Source organism: Anabrus simplex, chromosome 8 (genome assembly GCF_040414725.1).
Source record: "Anabrus simplex isolate iqAnaSimp1 chromosome 8, ASM4041472v1, whole genome shotgun sequence".
In the NCBI taxonomy this organism is placed as follows: domain Eukaryota; kingdom Metazoa; phylum Arthropoda; class Insecta; order Orthoptera; family Tettigoniidae; genus Anabrus; species Anabrus simplex.
The window spans coordinates 237,821,612-237,845,079 of record NC_090272.1 but is presented as its reverse complement, the minus strand read 5'-3'; positions in this window follow the sequence as shown (position 1 = coordinate 237,845,079).

Genomic DNA, 23,468 nt, shown 5'->3' with positions numbered 1-23,468 from the left:
ACAGTGTGCCATGTGCAAGTAGATTGACCTGTATTTGTAGGTCGCACCGTCACAAATACAACTTATGACGAGGATGAAAGCGCTAGGAGTGGGAAGGAAGTAGCCTCAATTAAAGCAGAGTGCCATCATTTGCCCGGTGTGAAAAGGGGAACCACGGAAAACCATCTTCAGGGCTGGCGACAGTGGGGTTCGAACCTACTATCTCCCGACTGCTACGTGACCCAAACCGAGCAGACGATCGCTCGGTAAGTAGATGGAAATTTTGCGGTACATTTGTAAATCAATGGTTTCTCTTGCTCAATAGTGAGGAATTTCCTCCAAATGGAGTTGGCATTAGCAAGGGCATCCGGTCGTAAGTCTGGGCTTAATTAATTCACATTAATACCCACCCTAGATAATTGATAAAAAATATCAGGAAAGGAGAAGACCTAGAATACTTTCCTCTTCCCTTAGCGACCATAGATTGTCATGTTTTACCACTTGCCTGATGCACTCAAGACCTCCAGCGTCGGAGACAGGTGTCTGAACCACTCACCTCACTGGCTCGAGTCATTGAAATTACTTATTACAAGGAGGAGGGGGGGGCTCGGACCATGAAGTCGGGAGACATTTCATATTGTCACTGAAGTGATCGATACTATTTATAAACATGATGCTGGCCGCTATAACAATATGATTGACTCCCACCTTGCTAGCACAGGGAGGAGGGCAGCAGGTAACTGAACTGGCTGCCTTGTCTTCTCGGCTGTAGTGAGCCTTCAACCACGGTATCGGCATGACGGCCACAGGTGAGTTAGTCGCTCGTTGCATCTCCACGTGCGTCTTGTAACATTTTTCAACATCAAACTAAAAAGTGTCCATTGATCTTCATTCATTTATTCAGAAGCGTTGTGTGCGCCACCACGTGTACAATTTTGAAATTAAGAAAAACAAACGTGCTCACAAATTTTATACTTAGCGGAAAAATTCTTGTATAATAAGTTCTGAAAGAGCTTGTAGTCGTTAACAATAGTATAATTCTGGTGCATTTATTCTTGTGGATTCAACTAAAATAGGTTCTTTGTAAATATAATATTTCAAAGTATTTTGAATAATAAACCTCCTACATATCAGATCTTACTTTTCGGCATATACCGGTAATGCTCAGGTCGTATGACTTGCCCAACAACATACTTGCTGCGTAGTGAAGTTTAAACGAATAGGTGTCATTCAGATGTGATTTATAAGGAGAACTGAAATCGAATTATTAATTCTAAGAATGTTTTCAACGTGTTTCTATTAAACATTGCGACTTTAAATAATATTTAGACTACAATATCGAACAAATAGCGAAACATTAATAATATAAATAACTGACGCAAACTGGTTTTTCATATTGTATTTCACTTTGTATGCAATGGTATGTCTGATTTTCCTACAGGGAAAAATTTAAAAATCCATTATTTATAAAAATTGAATGTTTTTATATATGTATTCTTAAGTGTATTAATCTGTCTGAAATTATACTTGACAGCGAAGAGCCGCGATACTAAAAGTTTACATACAACATTCAAAAACAAAATCAATAAATACCTAATCAATAAAATAAATAACTAATATATTGAAGCAAAAGTTACGCATCTCAAGATTAGCCCTAGATTTAGAATATAATTACATACAAGACGCAGTCGTTGGTTTTGTTTCAGTAACTAGGAAAAAAATTATTTTAATTGTTTTGAAGTCGGTTCAACGTGTGATGTTCAATATCGGTATGGAGAAATAACTCAGTAACAAAGGCTTTTTCGATATTCTGTTAGTAATACTGTATAACTCAACAACAGGTATAGATTTGATTTTCATGTTATAATTTTCTCTTAAAATGGAGTTTCTAGTAAACGTAGAGGACTCCATTTAGAAACAACAAACAACAACAAGAAAAACAACAATAATCAAGCTCAGCTCCCAACCAAACAAGTCTTAACTTTAGTTATTTAAAAAAAATTGCTTTATGTCGAGGATGGAATGAGAAAGGGCTAGGAGTGGGAAGGAAGCGGGCGTGGCCTTAATTAAGGTACAGCCTCAGTGTTTGTCTGGTGTGAAAATAGGAAACTAAAGAAAACCATCTTCAGAGCTAGTGACAGTGGGCTTCGAACCCACTATCCCCCAAATAAAAGCTCGCAGGTATGCGATCCTCACCGCACGGCTTTACATTTTGTGATTATATTTCATGGTAATCTGTTTTACAAGAAATCCGATCTACGGTAACGAGATTTTCCATTTCAATAATTTCACGTTTAAAATATTGATATTCGAACCGTGGTGGCTTTTGTGAGAAGCCACTGCTGAAATTCCACGTACATCACAATGTTGATAATTAATTTCAGTATCGAGATCATCATTGTCCTTAACAAATACACATTCTGATATGGCAATGTAAACTTTGATTATGTTTTTTGTTAATTTGACTTCGTACACCACGAAAATGAAATTATTATTATTATTATTATTATTATTATTATTATTATTATTATTATTATTATTATTATTATTATTATTATTATTATTATTATTTCTCCAATGATATTTCAGTTGCTATTAATATGAAAACTGCCAGGGTGTCGACGTTTTTCCTAATGGAGTTCTATAACTCACAGTTTGCCAACGACATCCAGTTGTCGAAATGAATCATAGCTAACTGCAAGTGACCTGTGCTGACATCGAACACAACGGCTGTTGGGAACAGAGCAAGGAGTAACCGACTGAACCAAGAAGGCTGTCAAAATTAATTTCAGAAAACAAATTTTCTTTACCAATATTGACAACTCATTTAAGAACACATTTGAAGACTTACAACAGTGTTGTAGCAATTTGGTTACCATTATTATTATTATTATTATTATTATTATTATTATTATTATTATTATTATTATTCTTATTATTATTATTATTTCTTAATCTGTTCACCCTCCAGGGCCGGGTTTTCCCTCGGACTCAGCGAGGGATGCAACATATACCCTTTCAAGGGCAGTGTCCTGGAGATTCAGACTCTGGGTCGGGGGATACAACTGGGAAGTAGGACCAGAACCTCAGCCAGGTGGCTATGCTGAACAGGGGCCTTGTGGAGGGATGGGAATATTGGAAGGGATAGGAAAGGAAGAGGAAGGATGCGGCCGTGGCCTTAAATTGCCTGGAAGAGAAGTGGGGAAACAACGGAAAACCACTTCGAGGATGGCTGAAGTGGGAATTGAACCCCGCTCTATTCAGTTGACCACCCGAAGCTAAGTCGAGCACGTTTCATCTCTTGTACCACTTTTCAAATTTCGTGGCAGAGCCGGGATTTGAACCCAGACCTCCTGGGGTAGCAGCTAATCACGCTAACCACTACACCCCACAGGCGGATATTATTATTATTATTATTATTATTATTATTATTATTATTATTATTATTATTATTATTATCTTAATGACACCGTGGAACTGTTTCCGGTATTTTGGGTTCAAATCTGTCTAAGGTTGGTGGAATTTTCGTTCTTAAATGCGGGATCTCCGTCATTTTGCCATTCCACACGTTAAAGAAGCATGCGAGACAAAATTGGCCCCACCCAACTTAGTGTATATTGACACCATCAGCTGTTAGAGCGGACCTTCAACCTATAATATAATAATTCATTAGTAACAATCAAAAATGCTGTTTTAAAATGTTAATTTTCAATAGCAATCTTCCACATACAGTAGAACCCCGTTTATCCGAAATAAAGGGGGCGGAGCCACTTCGGTTGACGCGTTTCTTCGGAAGACACATGGTAAATATTTTCTGAAGTTAAATGTCGAAATAAAAATGAATGAACTCTGTTAAGCAAAGGTGCATACTGGACATTATCATTCAAATGTTTACATAATATCACTCATTGTATAAAATCAGTGATTTTCTTTTGAATTTTCTTGGTGCAGCGCCGTCGCGCAGCTATGTTGCGCCACCGTTTAATCAACAATACATCAGCTGGTGTAGATTCATTGCTTTGTTGAACTAATAACTAATAACAACCATCATACGTACATGCGTAATATACCCTTATACCTTTCCGCATTCTCTCAGTAAGTCTTTGTGAATTTACTAACTATTTGTAGCTAGTTTTGTGGTCTCGTTTAGTTCTATATCTCTTATCTTCAAATCGTTAGAAGCTGACTTTAATCATCGTCGTCTTGGCCTGCTATACTTCTCTTACCCTCCATGGTCGAATCCGTTATTCTTCTATGTAACCTAATCTCTCCATTCACCTCACATGACCCCACCCTCGAAGCCGGTTTATGCTTTACCTCCTCATACCTAGTACCCTCCTTCCATTGTTTCCACCTGATTGTACAAGCGGTAACTCTCGGTACTTCCTTACGTGTTACTTTCAGATAATAATAATAATAATAATAATAATAATAATAATAATAATAATAATAATAATAATAATAATAATAATAATAATAATAATAATAATAATAATAATAATAATAATATCACACAAACGTTCTTAATGGTTTTGCTACTTTGCGAATGAATTCTTCTTAGTTATCACACTGAATGACCTATAAATGTTACTTATCAAACGACCGTATCACCACGTATGCCAGTGTAGGAAATATTCAGTTAGAATTTATCAGACACAGTTAGAGTGAACGCAATGACTGCAGGTTATATGTTACTTGTACGGTTCAATTATACAGAAGACAATGTTATAATTGAGAATTAGGAATGTCAACACTCGCAATGCTTTTTACTGCGCAGTTCTTTGTTTTTTGACGTAAATTTGGAGGAAATATTCGTTACAAAGTGAGTGATCTCAAGAAGATAAATAAATTGTAGTTTTCGCTATCCTTTCACTGAGCACAACAGACTCAGCACGTTGCTGCCCTTCACTGGTGAGTACTGCATGTTCTACATCTTTCTGCATGACATTCACGTTAAAACATAGAGCGCAACATTAGAATTCGCAGTAAAGAAGAGATTATATCTTGCCTATGGATATTACTGAAGAAATGTGGATTGCATTAAAATATATTTCAGATACTTAACGATGGTATGACTTTATGATGTTTTGTGAAACTGATAAGAATGGAAGTTTGTGGATGAAATATCTTGTGAGAAAATATTGTGCGATCTGAGAAATCTTACCGAAATTCGGATTGTTCGTTTATTTAGTTGAAATTATATTACAATTGTCCCTAAGAGTCGAAATAAGACGTACAATTAATTAGGACGTGAATATTTTTCTAGCCAGATGTTGTTACTGTTTGTTTTAAAATTCTATGAGGAAGAATCCATTACCTTCTTCAATGATACGTTAGAGACAAAGTGAATCTGTTTATTCCATGTATTCTTGCTCAAAAATATATATGAACACTTGGTACTGCATGGTCCTCGCATTGAATATCATTATCAGTAATACAGCATTTGGCATTGTTGGAAATTACTGACCAAAATGAGGGCAATGGGATTGAATGGGTGGCTACATTTCTAGAAAATAGAACTAAGAGAGAGTAGGTGAAGCGTTATCTGATCCTATAATGATTAAGAGGGGATCCCACAGGACGGTATTATTGCACATTCATGTTCTCTTATACATACAAGATATATAAGTAAACATCTGGAGTTACAGATAAGGATATTTGCGGATGATGTTATTCGGTAGAGAGCAGTAAATGAGTTGCAAGATTGTGAGCGACTGCAGGGGGAGATGGACAGCAGACAATGGTATGAATGTAAATGGGATGAAAAGTGAAGTTGTAAGTTTAGCCAAGAGAAAAAGTACTCTCCGTTTAAATTATTGTGTACCTAGGTGTTCATGTAAGAAATGATCTTCATTGGAGTAATCATATTAACGAGGTAGTTAAGAAAGTTTACATATATCTTCACATGCGTCTCTTGACATTCCATCCACTTTGTTGCGCTCCTCAGTACTACGATGTACTTAAAGATCTTCTTGGTCGATCGGTTCTCGTCCATTCTCTCCAAATGTCCTCAAAAATTCAAACTTGACTTCCACATTGATACAGCGATGTTTTCTGTGTTCCTGCCAAGGTCCGCCATATTTCTTCAGTATATCTCACTTGACCAGAATTTTTTCATATCCCCCAGTTGACCCAGAATTGTTCTCATGTCTCTTATTTGACCCAGAATTTTTCTCAAGATTTTTCCCTCCCCTTTCTTCGATTTCCTGATGCTCCTATTTGTTGCTCACTGTTATTCACTCGAAGTCCTACAGCCCCTCTGGTTTTAATAGTGTGTTGTATTATCTGATTTTAGTCTTGTAGGATATTTCTCGTTTCTTGTACCTGTTGCGTTAGTCTGCAGTCTAGTTCCACTTTTAGATCTTACCTTATTTGCCTTTGTATCCAATCCATTTATTTGTATCGATTCCACCGGATATTTTTACTTCTCAGTTCTTTTGATGGTTCCATGTTCACTTCCATACTTCTCTCTCCTTGCCTTCTGTGTTCTATCTACTCCATGTTCTCATAGGAGACTTAAAGCCCGATTTTATCAGACATTTCAACATTTTTGAAACAAGATGCAAGATCATAAGCAAAAGCTAACCAAAGCTCACTTCCAGGTTCTGTCCTTTCCTCCCAAAGTGTATTCTCTTTATTCCTTACAGGTTCAATTTATATACAAGGTGGCTCGCCAGTGCCCGACCTTCTACTTATAAGTGTCCCGTATGCACTATTGATGAACGAGATGCCTATCAACTGATTTTCACACGAGAACTACTAACTGCAGGCTATCTACGAAATAATTCGTAGAGATAACAATCAGCCGACCGCTCACTGCATGTTCATCAGCGCTACCCGTCTAATGCGCCCCCGTGCGTTAGTAAGCCTCATTTTCTAGCGCATGCCAGTAGGCTGGTATCTGGTACAGAAGCACTACAGTTGCTGTCAACATATCGACAATGGCTGGTGTGTCCAGCAACAACGAATGCACAAACCTGATTTTACTTGTAATGTATGGAGAATCTAGTAGGAATGCAGCCGAACCTCGCAGAAGATTTGCGCACGAGTTTTCAAATAGCCACCTGCCTTCCAAAGACGTATTTCTCCGACCAGAGTTGTAATTAATACCTAATAGATAGTTCAAGGCAGATGCCACATACAAGCAGCATTTGGGTTGAGTCGAATGTCTGTACGTGTATAAATTACTGAGTTATTTTTTATTAAAATTTATTTTCTGCATCTTTTGACGTGTTTACAAATGCACTCTGTGTGAAGTAAAACGACTGCTATTAGTCTTACATCCGTAATACAGCACGTTGCAGCGCTCCTTTGTAAACCAGCGATTATGCATCCCGTTCATCATTAGCGCTTGCGGGACACTCATAAGTAGAAAGTTCGGAGTTGGTGTGCCACCTGGTATAATTAAAAACACACATATTCTGATTCAACAGGTCAGGTATGAAATTTAGGGACCTGTTAGTTAAGTACCGTTTTAATGACGTTGGAACCTTTTTACCCTTGAAGCAGGCTTTTGATACACTTAGGCTGAGAGTTATAAACAGTACGGACCAAGGTCTATCTTTATAATGCGATGAAAACTCATGTGGATCTCACTGTTACTTTAGTTAATACTATATTCTGCTTCATCAAGAGAATTCGTCTTTATTCATCCTTCATTTTCTACATGTTATGATTAGACGAACTGGAATGTAAGTTATTGGATTGTCCCACGGAGCTACTAGCAATAAATTGTACGCACCTAGAGAAATTCGTGGTTTGGGGTTGATCAATTGTAAGTGGAAAATTCCATTACAGCATCTCTCAGTTATAAATATATTATTCAGCTGTAAATAAATTGTTTTATGAACATTTTAAATCATTATATTGAATCGAGCAATACTCGACACGAATTAAAACATTAGGTATTAGTTTCTCAGATCTCCACACAGATACGCCAACTATTACCTTACATTTATTTAAAACTGGCCCTTATTGCCGTGGCAGGGCAAACGGGTTTCTCATTTCAAGGCATTTTTAGTAACTAGTAACTTCACGCTGGCCAAGCGGTATAGGAGTAACGTCTCTGCCTCTTAATCCCAGGCCCTGGGTTCGATTTCTGGCCACGTCAGGAATTTTCACCTTGACCTGAGGGCAGGTTCGAGGTCCACTCAGCCTACCTGATTACAATTGAGGATCTATGGAGAAAATGGCGGCTCCACTCTAGAAGCCAAGAATAACGGCTGAGAGAATTCGTAGTGCTGACCACACGACACCTCGTAATGTGTAGGCCTTCGTGCTGAGCAGTGGTCGCTTGGTAGGCCATGGCCCTTCGGGGCTGTTGCGCCACGGGGCTCGGAGGATAACTTTATGGCTGAGAAGGTTTTCCTGACTTCATCAGAACTAAGAGCTTCGCCAATCTAAGAGGAGTTCCTAGCTAATGACGGTGAAAAGAATGGGTCATTACTTTGTCGTAATTGTGCAAATGAGAAGGAAAGCCCGAGTCATGTGCTCGGGAATTGTCCTTTCAAGTCGTTGCTCATTGATCCGAGGCTCCACAAAGCGAAACATCAACTTACCAAATTCTTGATGAATTGAGGTTGAGGCCCACACGCTGGATGAGCATGGCTCCAATAGATTTCTTGATATTGTTGCTATCAGGAAAGATTATAGCGTGGCATATATTTTTCATATGACGATTCGTTATGAAATGAACGATACAAATCAGTCTGCGCAAGTCGATTAAGAGAAAATGAACATTTATGCAGAGTGCATTCCTTTCCTGAGACAGAAATATCGTGAACGCTCCGCGAGTCGTCATTATGTTACTTATGGTCTTGCTTTACAGTACGTCGCACCGACACAGATAGGTCATATGGCGAAGTGGGACAGGAAAGGGCTAGCAGTTAGAAGGAAGCGTCTTGGCCATACTTAAGGTACAGCCCCAGCATTTGCTTGGCGTGAAAATAGGAAACCACGGAAAACCATCTTCAGGGCTGCCGACAGTCGCCATAAGACCTATCTGTGTCGGTGCGACGAAAAGCAAATATTAAAAAAATGTTCATGGTCTTCTGTTCGGTGCGCGACGAACCATGTATCAAACATTGCCCGACGTTCTCTCAACATTGAGTATTTCACGCGAAAGGAGAAGCTGAAGGAAGTTACTGCGTACGACAGTATCTCATATTAGAAATGGATGTTCTTATAAATGTCCTAAATTTACGTTCATTATGTTCTTCAAAAAATCAATGATTCTTAAGTGTCCTAAATTATCATCATTGTTTTTAGAAATGTTACTGTATATTGTAAACAAACCTACAAAATTTCACAAACGGAGATATTTTCTCAAATGTTGCTTATAGATAACATTTCTATCATAGATTTAAGCATTTAATTGTGTAACATTAATGATTGAAATCAACAAAATAATTTATTTCAAATCACGGTAAGCTTTATTTGGTTGTATGCTCAGTTTTTCAGACCTTATTCACTAACATAGAATAATTCTACCAAATTTTGATGGAAATCACATAAACTTCTTTACCCTTAAAAGCCATGAAGGGTTCAACAGGTTAGATTAAAAACTTCGCCCGCTGTCACTTCTTGATGGATACAGTATTTTTGCATCCAGCCCATGCCACAGATCAGAACAAAATGTAGCTCGCAAGGAAGTCCCAGACTCATGTCACAATATGGGAGCTGCTGGTGCATGGACGGTGCTCCAGTGCGTCTCAGTGTTGTTCACAGGGTCAGTCGTACTACAATAGCATTTTATCGCACAGTGAGGAAGGCAATGGCAAACTACAGTGTGTCCCTCTCCCAGCTGGGCCGGCAGTCGATACAGACATGTGCGTTCCGAGCGGTGTATTCATAACCTCACGCTGGCTCACTGCATAGCCACGAGGCGGTCAGTTACTCGGGTTTGTGGGAAGCGTGAAGTGCTACGTTTGTTACAAGAGCCTGTGTGGCTGAATTACAGTAGCATTAATAAGATTAATTACATCACTAGAAGACCCGTGTTGCTCCGCAGCTTGATCAAGCACAGAGTGAGGACGTGCTGTGGGAGTAGAGCAATATCGGACCGCGATTGGCCAGTGGCAGTGGACGCTAAAGAAGAATTATACAAGATGTGTGGAGAGGAAGGAAGAGCTTGGTGTTGGTGGCAGCGGTGATAGCTGTGCTTCTGGTTAATTGGGGGGGGTGCAGAATTGAACCCAGGCCCGAATACCAGTGGCAAATTCAGCTGGGAAGACTTGGAAGCGATTAGGGAGATAGTGAGGGAGGTAATAAAAGAAACCTGTCCTTGGGACTAAATCAAGGAAACGATGAAACAGCAATCGCAGGAGATAGGGGATATGAGAAACTGGTTACAAGAAAGAAGGAACTATGACCAAAGCGGGTAACAACGAGAAAGAAATAGAGTTGCTAAGAGGGAAATTACAAAACCTAGAAGAGGCAGTGCTGAAACTGAATAAAGAAACAGAAGTCAGCAACCAGGAAAGGATGAAGAAATGCATATTTATGTACAGTATATAATATTCAGGAATAAGAAAGCCAAGTGGACATAATTTACAAAGTGGTCGAGGTCATCCAGAACAAGTTGAAAATAACTTTCAGTGAAAAGGACACAGACGATGCGGAAAGGGTGGATAGAGTGGAAGGGCGTAGACCAATCAGATTGAAGTTACTATCTTCCTTAATGGCCGACATAGTGATAAGAAACGCGATCAATTTACAAGTACAAAAAATGTGGGTAAGAAGAGATTTGGACAGAGAAGGGGGGTGAGAATCTGTAAATACTCGTATTGAAGAGGCGTCTAGGGTTGAAGGCCCATATAAGGGGGCAACAGCTAGCGCTGACAAATGGAAGATGGGTTTGTGTGTGGCCAATGCCAAAACTGAAAGCAATGGACGATAATTACAAAAGAGAGGAGGACTTGGCGACAAGGCAAGATGAAAGGAGCGAGGCAGAGCGAGTGGTGGAATGAAAACGAGGATTCTGGAGGTGATGGTGGAGGGAGTGTCTCAAGGTACTTCAAGTGAAGCGTGCAGTGAACAAGTGAATAAAAGAAATGGTGGTCAGATGGCTGAGTCGAAAGTAGAAATAAATATAAATCATTAACAAAGGGAGAAGTATGAGTCTAAAAGACTTGTGGGGTAATAAGAATAAAGGTACGGAGGAAATAGAGGGAAGAGAGCGGCAAAAAGACAGGAGGGAAATAATGGGAGATCGCCAGGAGGAATAGTGGTGCTAATAAGAGAAGAGATTAGTGATCTAATAGAGGATATTGAAAACGATTTGGAAGAAGCAATCTGGATTGGGCTTAAGATGGGGGTGGGAGGAAGGGAGGGTAAAGAATGTAAGTTTAGCCTTTGCACATTGCCACCGCAAGAGCTCATTATACGCAAAATTATACATTTTTCGAGGAGTTATTGTTGGAAACTAGTATTATAAGGGAGAAGTTTGAAGAAGACGGTATGTTGCTAGTTGGGGATTGGAATGCGAGGACAGGGGTGCGGAGTCCAATGTACAGTAAAGAAGATGGGAAGGAAATGAAGATAAGTGGAAGAAGTGAACATGTAGTCAGTAATAGTTATGGCTGTAAACTTTTAGAGATGTGTGCAGCGGGAAACTTATATATTTTGAATTGTGTTTACGAGGGCGGCAGGGAGGGGAACTGACCTATGATACAGCGCAGGGAGGAAGTGTAATAAATTTAGTAATGAGCTCAGAAGACATGTTAGAGGAAATCAAAAAGATGGAGGTCGGGGACTGGGTTCAATCACATCACTTTCAGGTGTGGGTGTTCGTAGAAAGAAGGATGGGGGTGGATAAGAGGATAGAGTTATAGAGAGGTAAAGAGTCGGGGAGAAGGTATGTTAAATATAAATAGTCGGAGAAAGCAAGTAGGGAATTAGAAGCCATAATAAAAGTTAGTAAGGTATGGTTGGGAGGTAGTATTGAAGGAGAACAACGTCGATAGAGCAGAGTAGCTCAGTGGCTGGAGAAGGGTGGTACAGTAAGGAAGGCGCTAAAATAGTACAGAATAAGAGGTGGGAGTGCAGGAAAAGCAGATTTCTGCAATTTGAGGAAAGGAAACAAAAGAGAAATTATGGAGAGGAAGAAATTACGGATGAAAGAACAAACGGGAGCTATAAAAAGGAGAGTAGGATGAATGAAACTAAGAAAGTATGGGAGAGAATAAATAAAATTAAAAAGGGTGGGAGGAAATTCGAGAAACCAAATATCGAGTACGATCAGTGGGGAACTATTTTTGTAAATTACTTGGTGGGGGGGGGCGGGTAGGAGAAATGGTATAGGGGGAGGAGGAAAAAGTTGTATGGAGTGATATAGAGATATATAGAGATATAGAGAAATTAATAATAATAATGTTATTTGATTTACGTCCCGCTAACTACTTTTGCGGTCTTCGGAGACGTCGAGATGCCGGAATTTAGTCCCGCAGGAGTTCTTTTACGTGCCAGTAAATCTACCGACACGAGGCTGACGTATTTGAGCACCTTCAAATACGACCGGACTGAGCCAGGATCGAACCTGCCAAGTTGGGGTCGGAAGGCCAGCGCCTCAACCGTCCGAGCCACTCAGCCCGGCATCGAAGAAATTGAGAGAGCTGATAAATTTGAGAAGCAGTCTCAGCACACTGTGGAACCTCGATGCTGAAATCAAAGCTCGGATACATATCTCCAGATCATCCTTCATTAAAATAAGACCACTGCTATACCGCAAAGATCTGGGCCTGTCCACCAAACTGCTCATTGTCAAGTGTTGTGTCTACATGTTCTGTTGTACGGAGCAGAGGCTTGGTCACTAATACAAGGAACTGAGATGCGTTCGAAATGTGGAACTATAGAAGACTGCTGGATGGGCTACGCGCTGCAGGGGATCCACCACCATAAAGAGCTGATGCAAACCATGAAGAAACGGAACTTAAATATTTTCGGAGATGTCATGCTCAACGAGGAGAAATATCGAATATTCCAAGCCATCATTCAAGGCAATATATTCGTTAAGAGATCGTGCACATCCTGATCGAAAAACCTCCGTCAATGGTTTCAACTGTCATTTGCCGAGCTGATGGTCGCATTTATCCGGACCGGATAAGGCACGAGAAGAAGGGCTCATCAGTTGGACTGGCGCGACTTTCCAGAGCGCTGCTTAATTCTGGCAGACTGATTTCTTCTTCATTACGTACCCTCAAGACGTAAGACGGGGTCTTCGAGGGCGGCACTCTCTCTCTGGCCAGCAGATGTGTGCTGATATACGCTCTAATGAAGGACGAAGGATGAAGGGATCGGCTATGGCGTATAACTTGGGACTGTCCCGGCATTTGCACGGCAATCAATCAATCAATCAATCAATCAATCAATGATCTGAATTTAGAGCTGTCGGCCAGATGTCAGATTCCCTATCGATTTTTTACCTAAAATAATTTGGAAATTATCGAACATTTCCCGCGACCCTTCCTCTTCTGACGATAATAGACAGTGGAACGAGCCCACGTCCTCCCAAATTCAGAGCTGTTAAGCGGAAGCCACTCAGCTCCGTCAGACAGTACTGCCATATTAGTAAATAGCGATTCCCTGTTATCAATCAGATGTACTCCCCACAGAGGAACAATGTCTATCAATGCTTTTACGGCCGCAGATCGAAACATCACAGGAATAGAACCAGCGATTGGGTTGTGCATGTGCATAGCGCTTCTCCCAGAACGTGCTCTTTGGGCTCGTCAGTTGGAGTGAGTTGGTTTGTCGCCACCGATGCTCTCCATCGTTCTAAATCCGCATTCTTCTGTTCACATGTTTCATCCAGAATAACGACATTGTCCCCGTAAACCGTTCGATCTGTGGCAGATAGTATATCAACAGTCCGGTCAAGGAGTTAATGAGAATGTTGAACAGAATTGGAAAGGTCTAGTTTTCGGATAGAGTCGAACAATTACGTAATTATTTGTTAATTGTAAATTAAAACAGCGCGCGAAGTATTCTAGGTATAAGTGAAATTACAACTATAAAATAGCCGGTATTTATTTTTACAAATCATTCCATGGCAATCATTAACATTTTGTCAGTACAAACTGTAGTAATCATTTTTCAAAACATTATTAAGGTAACCATGTTTTGTTTAGGCCTTACGCGTGATTATGAATTATTAAAACTGTTACCAAAGGTTTCACCCTAGAACCCATTCATTGGAAAAGTATCACACCAAATAGCCTGAGTCCTCAAGAAATCAAGTTCTCAAGCGTAAACAACCCGGGTCACGTTCTACCACACTCAGTACGCACATCAGATAAATTCCAGAAGACTGGTGCATATAAAATCACCTGTGAAAATTACTGATTGTCTTTACATTGGACAAATGATTATTTTGTCTTCAGGCAGTCTGTAAATGCACACGTTAGCTTAATGATGAACACAATTAGGAGCAGTTGAAAGTATTAAGTGGAAACAGGTTGAAGTAGGAGACGTTTTAATGGAATATTTTTATGCAAGAGTATGAAAATGGGTGACTGAAAATTTAACCCTTCCGAGTGGCCTACAGTGTGAAAAATGAGTATATAATAGAACAGAAGCTCATCTAAATCATACAGAACATCTGCAAAACGGAGAAATTACCACCTGATTGGACTTCAGCTCTGATGCATCCCCTTCATAAGAAACGAGTGTTACTCACCTCAACAACTACCGTGGAATTTCTCTCGTCCCGGTAACATACAATATTTTTTCCAAGGTGTTACTAACGCAGGCAGAAAGTCATCTGGACAGTCAACTCGGAGAATACCAAGGAGGGTTCGGGAAGAGCCGATCCTGTGCTGAACAGACCCTCAACCTTAAAACTGTACTTGCATACACCAAAATTAGGAACCGCAAGGTGGTCGTCACCTTTGTTGATTTTCGGATGGCGTACGACTCCGTTAATAGAGAAACACTTGATAAAATTATCTAGGAGCTGGGATAGACAACAAAACCCGCAGACTCATTCTAGAAACCTTGACTAACACCCATTCCAAGGTTACATTTAGGGGCGAAGTCTTGGAAAGCTTCGAGGTAAAAACTGGAGTGAGAGAAGAGGATGGATTTTCCCCACTTCTCTTCACCCGTGTCCTTGAAAAGGTTGTGAGAATGGTGCAAAGAACTGACCAAGTTGGGATATGCCTAGGTCGCAAGAAGGAAGGACTGGTTGTATACTGTCTTTGTTGACGACATGGCCCTGATTGCTGATTCGCTCGATACAGCAACAATAGAGGTTAATTGCCTCAGAAGACAGGCAGCCAAAGTAGGTCTTCAAGTGTCGGAGAAAACAGAGTTGTTTACCAACATCAAATAAAATAGCAAAAAGACACTACTAGAACCGGGAAAAATCAAGAGGACTGATACATTTAAGTATCTCGGCGAATGGATTGAACCCAACTTATCAGAAAGAGCAACATTATCCATGAGAGTCAACAAGTTGGAACTGGCCTCTCGACTAAAAAAAAAAAAGACTTATAACAAACAATGTCTGTCACGCAACCTGAAACTGAAGCACTGCACGTCAGTCATACAAGCAGAAGCCCTGTATGCCCCAAGGGGTCTGATAGAGAAACTGGAAGTCAGAGAGAGTAGAATTCTCAGGAAGATCTTAGGCCCGGTAAAGGAAGATGAAGAATTTCGTAGACAGGAAAATTCTGAGCTCTACGAACACATAAAGGAGCTCTCTCATTGTGCTAGGAAAAGGAGATTAGCCTTCTATGGCCATACAGTAAGACTGCCTTTCAAAAGGCTGACCAATCGCCTGTTCATCTTCTGGTAGAAGAAGAAGATTCGTACCTCTTGGCTGACAGAAACTGAGAAGGATATTGAAGAAGTGGGAATATCAGATCTTCAAGATAGACGGTCTGTACGACACACCCTGAAAGAAGTCCAGGCATTTTGAGGAAAAATACTCGGAAGGAAGGTACTCCCTTGGACAAATGAAGGAAAGCAGTTACACCGGCAGAAAATGCGTGAGTACTGGGCAAAGATCAAAGCCCAACACTCGAATGGGCATCGTCCAAATAGGCCCATTCGAACCAAGAAGAAGAAGAAGAAGAAGAAGAAGAAGTAGAAGAACAATCCCCCGCCCCAACTTCGGTTCACCTGAAAGTGGGAAGGGAGGAATCATTTATTGTAATCGTAACTGTCTTTTGATACATGCATATCACAACATTAAACATTACAATTGTACTTATTAACTATTTTTACCCAATTTTTAATTGTAATTTTTAAATTAATTTATTAATTAATTAATTATTTTGTTTATTTATTTTTATCCTAGATGTTAACCTCCCTAAGTTGTATTAGTGCTTACTTTCGTGTCACGAGTCTTTACAGAGTTATCCTACAATCACTACATACGTAATGAATGAATTGAACGAATTATTGAATTGTGTTCGTGGATGAATGAGTGAACACTCTTCTCGCCCAGTCACGGATAGCCACCAACTTTGGAGAGAGCGTTCATGAGTGAATTGAATGCTCGCAGTCTACCGCTGCAGCCAAGGAGAGATCACTAGGTTGAAAAATGAACTGTTTTAAGGTCAGCATTTGTAAGGGAAAGACATTACTTAGTTTCTACTGAAGTCAGGTCACCAGGAATTCTCTTGCACCTGTGGATATCAGTGCACATCACCTTGTCGCATGTAAACATGTTCTCTGCATTTTAAACGTCTTGGCTAGAGGCTCTGCTTCCTACATCTGCCATCTGCCACATACAGCAACATCCACATCTGACGTAGGTCGTAACCAACATCTCCGCGGCATAAGTTCCATTTCCTGTATCTATATAAATAAAGTTGTAGGGGGTCCACTGTCTGTAATTTCGTTTATTTTGCAGGATTTTCAGATATTTATCAGTTTTATGCCAACTCAAACCGTATCAGTGGTTTTTAGTTTCCGTATCTATTTGTTCGTCTGTTTGTCCGCCATCACAGCGGCTGGAAAGATCTCGACCAAACTTCATATTTACAGTATACTCATCCAGAAGCAGCTTTAGATATGAATGTAATGTAAAAATCACGGACTAGACTGGGGTTTTATAGGAAAACCAGAACAGTCTTTTTTTCAATTTTCTCTTATACTATTCATTTCCTGTAGACTACATGTAAAACGTACCTACATTGTAAACAGCTTTTGTTATGTACTCTTCAAATGACAAAGAAATTGTCTATTTTCTGCGGTTTCATGCTCTGCATTGAGTAACCGACAACGAACGTACCGGTCACCATGACAACGTCTCTGACTGCTTGCCAGCAGAGAACTAATGTAATGCCGTCTTCGTCGTCATTCCTGTAACCTTGTGGTTGTTCGTTGGGTAGAAGACAAGTTGCCATTCTTCGGTGTATTTCTCTCTTTATAATGAAAACTCCCCATCTCATTTATGAATGGCATTTGGCAAGTGAGCTTGCTGTTATAATAGAAATTCCCTAGCTCGGTTGTGAATACAGTGGGAAACATGACCTGCCCTTTTCATGAAAACTTTTCAACGCGCACCGTACATCGGAAGCAACGTATGCGGTCCTCCCCGTGGTAGTTTTCGGATAACGCTAAGAGACATGCAATTTAGTATAATCTTTCTCACTGCGTGTACAGTAATTTACGTAGAAATCCGTATAAATAAAGAATACCGTAGTAAAGCACGGGTACAACTGCTAGTTAAAATATATAAATATTATGGACATGATACTGTATAGGCTTTTGGGTTTATGCCGTGTCAAGAAAATAAGGCGAAATTCTTTACGTTTCGCAGAGAACTGTGCTCTGCGTCATCAGAAGGAAATCTCGACTGTCCACGAGAAAGGCTTCTTTAAACAATGACTTTTTTAAATTTAGACGTTATAATAGAAGTGGAAATGGTACGTTCATTCGCCACCAGATGGCTCTCCGGACATGGCACAGCTCTAGCGTTCGAAGCGGAAACTGACCGAACCATCAGAATCAGTCTAAGAGGTTCACATAACATGTGTACGTAACACTTCACTATTGTTATTTCGTCTCGGTGTTTTCCAAATTCGTACGTTCCTCATCGCCAGATGTTTCTATTTTGCTATTTGATTTACGTCGCACCGATATAGATACGTCTTATGGCGACGGTGGAATAGGAAAGGCCTAGGAAGTGGAAGGAAGCGGCCGCGGCCTTAATTAAGGTACAGTCCCGGTATTTCCCTGGTGTGAAAATGGGAAACCACGGAAAAACATCTTCAGGGCTGCCGACAGTGGGGCTCGAACCCACTATCTCCCGATTACTGGATACTTCCAGATGTTTCATTCCAGGCTTATGTCAATGTCATATGTTACGTACACATGAAATGTGACACTCTTAGTCTGATTCAAATGGTTCGGTCAGTTTCCGCTTCGAACGGTAGCGCTGTGCCACGTCCGGAGAGCCGTCTAGTGACGAATGAACGTACCATTTCCACTTCTATTATAACGTGTAAATTTCTAAAAGTCATTGCTTAAGAAGCCTTTCTCGTGGACAGTCGAGATTTTCTTCTGATGACGCAGAACACAGTTCTCTGCAAAACGTAAAGAATTTCACCTTATTTTCTTGACACGGCGTAAGTCCAAAAGTCTATACAGTATCATGTCTATAAGTACGGGCCTTGAAAGCATCAATGGCAACAATATAAATATTAGCTGCCATTTTGTTTAAATAAAAGACAGTTTTACAAGTAAGGTCATGAAACTATAGGGACCAACTTTGGAGTCTTCAGTGGTCCCGTTCCTGCCGGGCTGAGTGGCTCAGAGGGCCTTCTGAGCTCGAATTGGCGGGTTCGATTCCAGCGGTATTGGAAGGTGTTGAAATACGTCTGCCTTGTGTGGACAGATTTACCGGAACGTTAATGAACTCCTGGCAGACAAAATTCCGACTCTTTGACACGTCCAGAACCCTACAAGTAGTTAGTGAGATGTGAAATGCACAAATTTAAAAAAGTTGTCCTTTACTATGTCAGCATTTCTACTGACATTTCATAGGCTTATGTTGTCCTAAAATGAAAGTAAATTACGCACAAATAAGTAAGTTAAAACCAATGTATTCTTCCTAATATACTAAATAATTTATTGAATTGTAAACAAGAGAAACACAGTTTTTCTCAAAAACAATGAACCATGACAGACCTATTTTTCGATCTCAGGTCTTCAGTTGTATCGTAACAGAATTTATTAAAATGGGTTGTTTTGAGTTGTTCTGAGTTGAACAACAGGTAGTTTAATAAACAATACAGGCCGACATGTGTGTTTTGATACCGAGAAGGATCCTAGCAATGGTGTGAGGTTCATTCAATTTACTGAGCTCGCAACGGATGCTAATTAATTAAATCGAGGTAATTAAATTATAAACTGCTATTCTCCACTAAGTTACAGCCGCGCTGATCTAACTTTCAGGGCACCATCTTGAATTGGTTCTTATAGGGATTATGAACTATGTACTCAAGTCTATCAGGCAGAGATCTTGAATCTTATGCTTTACGGCGTGAACTGTGTCGATTTTCGCATGTAGCTTCCAATAATTTATTCATTATTCTACAGTAGATAATAGTTGTTCGAGATACCTTTCCGTCAAACACATGAGAAAAATGCGCTAGAACACGCACAACACAGAAACATAACCATATAAAACCTAAGCCACTCATTACACACGACGAAAGTTTTATTTTTTGTGTCAAGCAGTTTTAAGTATCAAATCAAATCAAATCAAATCAAATCAAATCAAATCAAATCAAATCAAATCAAATCAAATCAAATCAAATCAAATCAAATCAAATCAAATCAAATCAAATCAAATCAAATCAAATCAAATCAAATCAAATCAAATCAAATCAAATCAAATCAAATCAAATCAAATCAAATCAAATCAAATCAAATCAAATCAAATCAAATCAAATCAAATCAAATCAAATCAAATCAAATCAAATCAAATCAAATCAAATCAAATCAAATCAAATCAAATCAAATCAAATCAAATCAAATCAAATCAAATCAAATCAAATCAAATCAAATCAAATCAAATCAAATCAAATCAAATCAAATCAAATCAAATCAAATCAAATCAAATCAAATCAAATCAAATTAAATCAAATCAAATCAAATCAAATCAAATCAAATCAAATCAAATCAAATCAAATCAAATCAAATCAAATCAAATCAAATCAAATCAAATCAAATCAAATCAAATCAAATCAAATCAAATCAAATCAAATCAAATCAAATGGAGTTGGGGAATCATGTGACAAGAACCATTTTAAGCTGGCTTTTTAAACATTTCATCTCTGGTTTGGGAAGGAGTAATCGATAGACACTAGGAGAATTAATACTATGTGTTACTGTGAGGAAATCGGCTTCATAATGCGCGTAACACTCCTGACCTCCCTTTCCATTCTGAAATAGGAGCTACACGGACTAAACGACTGGCGTACTCGACAGCTCTTTCAATGTATCAGACGCCTGGAAAGAGGAATTCTCGTTACCTCATAAGCGCTCGGATGGATTTCTCCTTCGCAGACAGCAGTAGAGGACCGCAGAGCTACTCTGTTCAAATGGAGATGCAAGATTTCAGCACAATGTGATTGAGGAGAAAAAGAGGAGACAGTGAATCATATTGTATTTGAGTGTCCTTTATGTACTTACAGAGATCGTCCGTGCCTCAGGCGGCTACGTGCCGGCCTCCCACCGCTAGGTTCCGTGGTTAAAATGCCGGACACACCGTGTGACATTTATGCTGTACAAAGCGGAAGCGGGACAGGTTTTTCTCTGGGTACTCCGGTATTCCCTATCATCGTTCATTCCAGCGACACTCTCCAATATCAGTTCATTTCATCTATCAGTCATTAATCACTCCCCTAGAGGAGTGCGACAGGCATGGGCAGCCGGCATAGTTCCTATTCTCGCCACTAAGTGGGAGCTACATTCCTGCTGTGGATTTTCATTTTTCATTACGTGCTTACAGACGCTCTGTAGAGAATTTTCACAGTTTTTCAACCGAAGCTCGTTTCTGGCTCTCGAATTTCGACATCGAACTTAAGATGTGAATTTGGAATGATTGTTGAACATATTGTAGATGTCATACATACCCTAAATAATAGTAATGATTAGAAAATAAACTCAGAAGTTGACGATAAAGTGTAACTGTTTTTATGTGGAAGACAGCTTCTTCAAGTACTGAATGCTTCATTAATACAATGTACAATTATGATCGGTGCATCTCTGTGGTGTAGCTGCCACCCCCGGAGGCCCAGGTTCGATTCCCTAACTTAAAGCCACAACCGCTTCCTTCCGTCTTAATTCCAATCTTACCATACCCCCCACAAGGCATCTGTTCAGTATAGCTGATGAGGTCACCTGGTCGAGGTACTGGTCCTTCACCCCAGTTTCATACCCGACCTAAAGTCTCACGTTCCACGACACTGCTCCTTAAGGCGGTCGAGGTGGGATCCCTCGCTGAGTCCGGGGGAATAATGAACGCTAGACGGTAAGCTGATTAAATAAATAAATAAATAAATAAATAAATAAATAAATAAATAAATAAATAAATAAATAAATAAGTAAAATTATTATAGGCTCTGTAAGGTAGACATTCACGTAGGGTATTCTCGTTTTATGAAGAAATAAATTACAATTGGGAGATTTTCCTGTGTCATTGTCTGCTTGCTATAGTCTTCTTCTTCTTCCGGTCCAAATGATTATAAATACTTCGTTCAATAAATGAAACTCAAACGGATAACGATTCATTTATTTGCATGTAACGAATAGTTTTCGAGAGACAACTGTAGGGTTCAGTGCATCGACAGGGGAAACTGACCCAGGGTCTCTAGAGTGTGATGAGATGAGCCTAGTATATGTCTCTCAGTTATGACAATCCATCAGTACTTCACATCACAGCCTGCAAGATCACACCGACCATCTGTACTCTAACGCTCCTCTTTGATTATATGTCTTTCAGTCAAGGACATCTATCAGTATTTCACATCGCAGACTGCACGGTTGCTAGATAACATCCCGTCACACATTTTGAATCGCTAACTTGAGATGACTCCAGCAGCAAAACGTATTTCTGTCAAAACAAATCGTAACAAACAAACAAACTCATAATAACGGGATATGTACATGATCACGAAAGAATAATAAGGAAAAAACATGAAAATAATAACATGAAAGTTGAAGAACTGGTTCAAATGTTCGATTCCTGAAGTTCTTTGGAAGGACTCTGGTTACTAAGCAACAAATTCACTTTAATAATTTAAATTACTTAATTTACAATCTCGGCAAACACTATTCATTAAAACTTTCTCCATTCCAACGAGCAGATCGAGGTCCTCTGTTGGTTCTCTATATTTGTAGACAATGTACCACCTCAATTGACTTCACGAGACTGAGCGAACTCAGTTTCTGATCAAATAAATTTGGGACAGAGCAGGAAAATCCGTGTAGACTAATTTTATACGCCAAGTATCGCATTTGTCAGTCAACTTACATCTAAATGTTATTTTGTTGGGGCCCTAACGAGAAAGATGTAAATACAGCGCCTTAGGACCATGGCGAGAATGAGAAGCGATTGAAATCAGGAGTAAAAGCGATTCTCGATGCTGTCTTAAGGAAGACGAGGTGAGTGGCGAGGCTGCATTTCGCAATCAAGGAACGAAGGACACTCTGAAACATTACTTTCTGAAAGAACAGAAATTTATTGCTCATAAATGTTATATAGTATACTTCCATTTCATATTTAATGTTCCCCCTTCCTGTGTAAATCAGCAACACTTGCAACGTCACGTCAAGAACTAAGAATATAGTATATTTCTCGTTTTCACAAATATCATTGTAGCGAAGCCGATACGAATAACACAGCCCTGATGATGCCATCACTGCCTGGATGTTGCTACCTACAGATGTAACGTTTTTTGTTGCTATCCAAAGGCAAGTAAATTATATTTTGATCATAATTAATGTTGCAAAATAATGTATTTACCAAGTTTTTGAAAAATAATACAAGTAATAGGAAAGTTATTGCATAATAATACAAATAATCTGAAAATTAATACAAGTACGTTGAAAAATAATACAAATAAATTTCAAATTAAGACATGTATTTAGCAAAATTTTGCTAAATATAACAAGTATGTTGCAAAATAATACAAGTCAAGTGCAAAATAATACAAGTAAACTGCAAACTAATAGATGTACTTAGCAAAATTTTACAAAATAAACAGGTTAATTGCAAAATAATTATTTAAATGGCAAAATATTACAAGTCATTAGCAAATTATTGCATAATAATACAAGTAAACTTCAAAATAATACATGTAAATTCCAAATTAACACATGTGAATTCCAAAATAACCCACGTTAAGTGAAAGAAATACAAGTAAATTGCAAAATAACCCAAGTAAACTACAAAAATTACCAGCTAATTGCAAAAATAATACATGTATTTATGAACTTTACTCAAAATAAAACAAGAAAAGGCAATCCAAGTA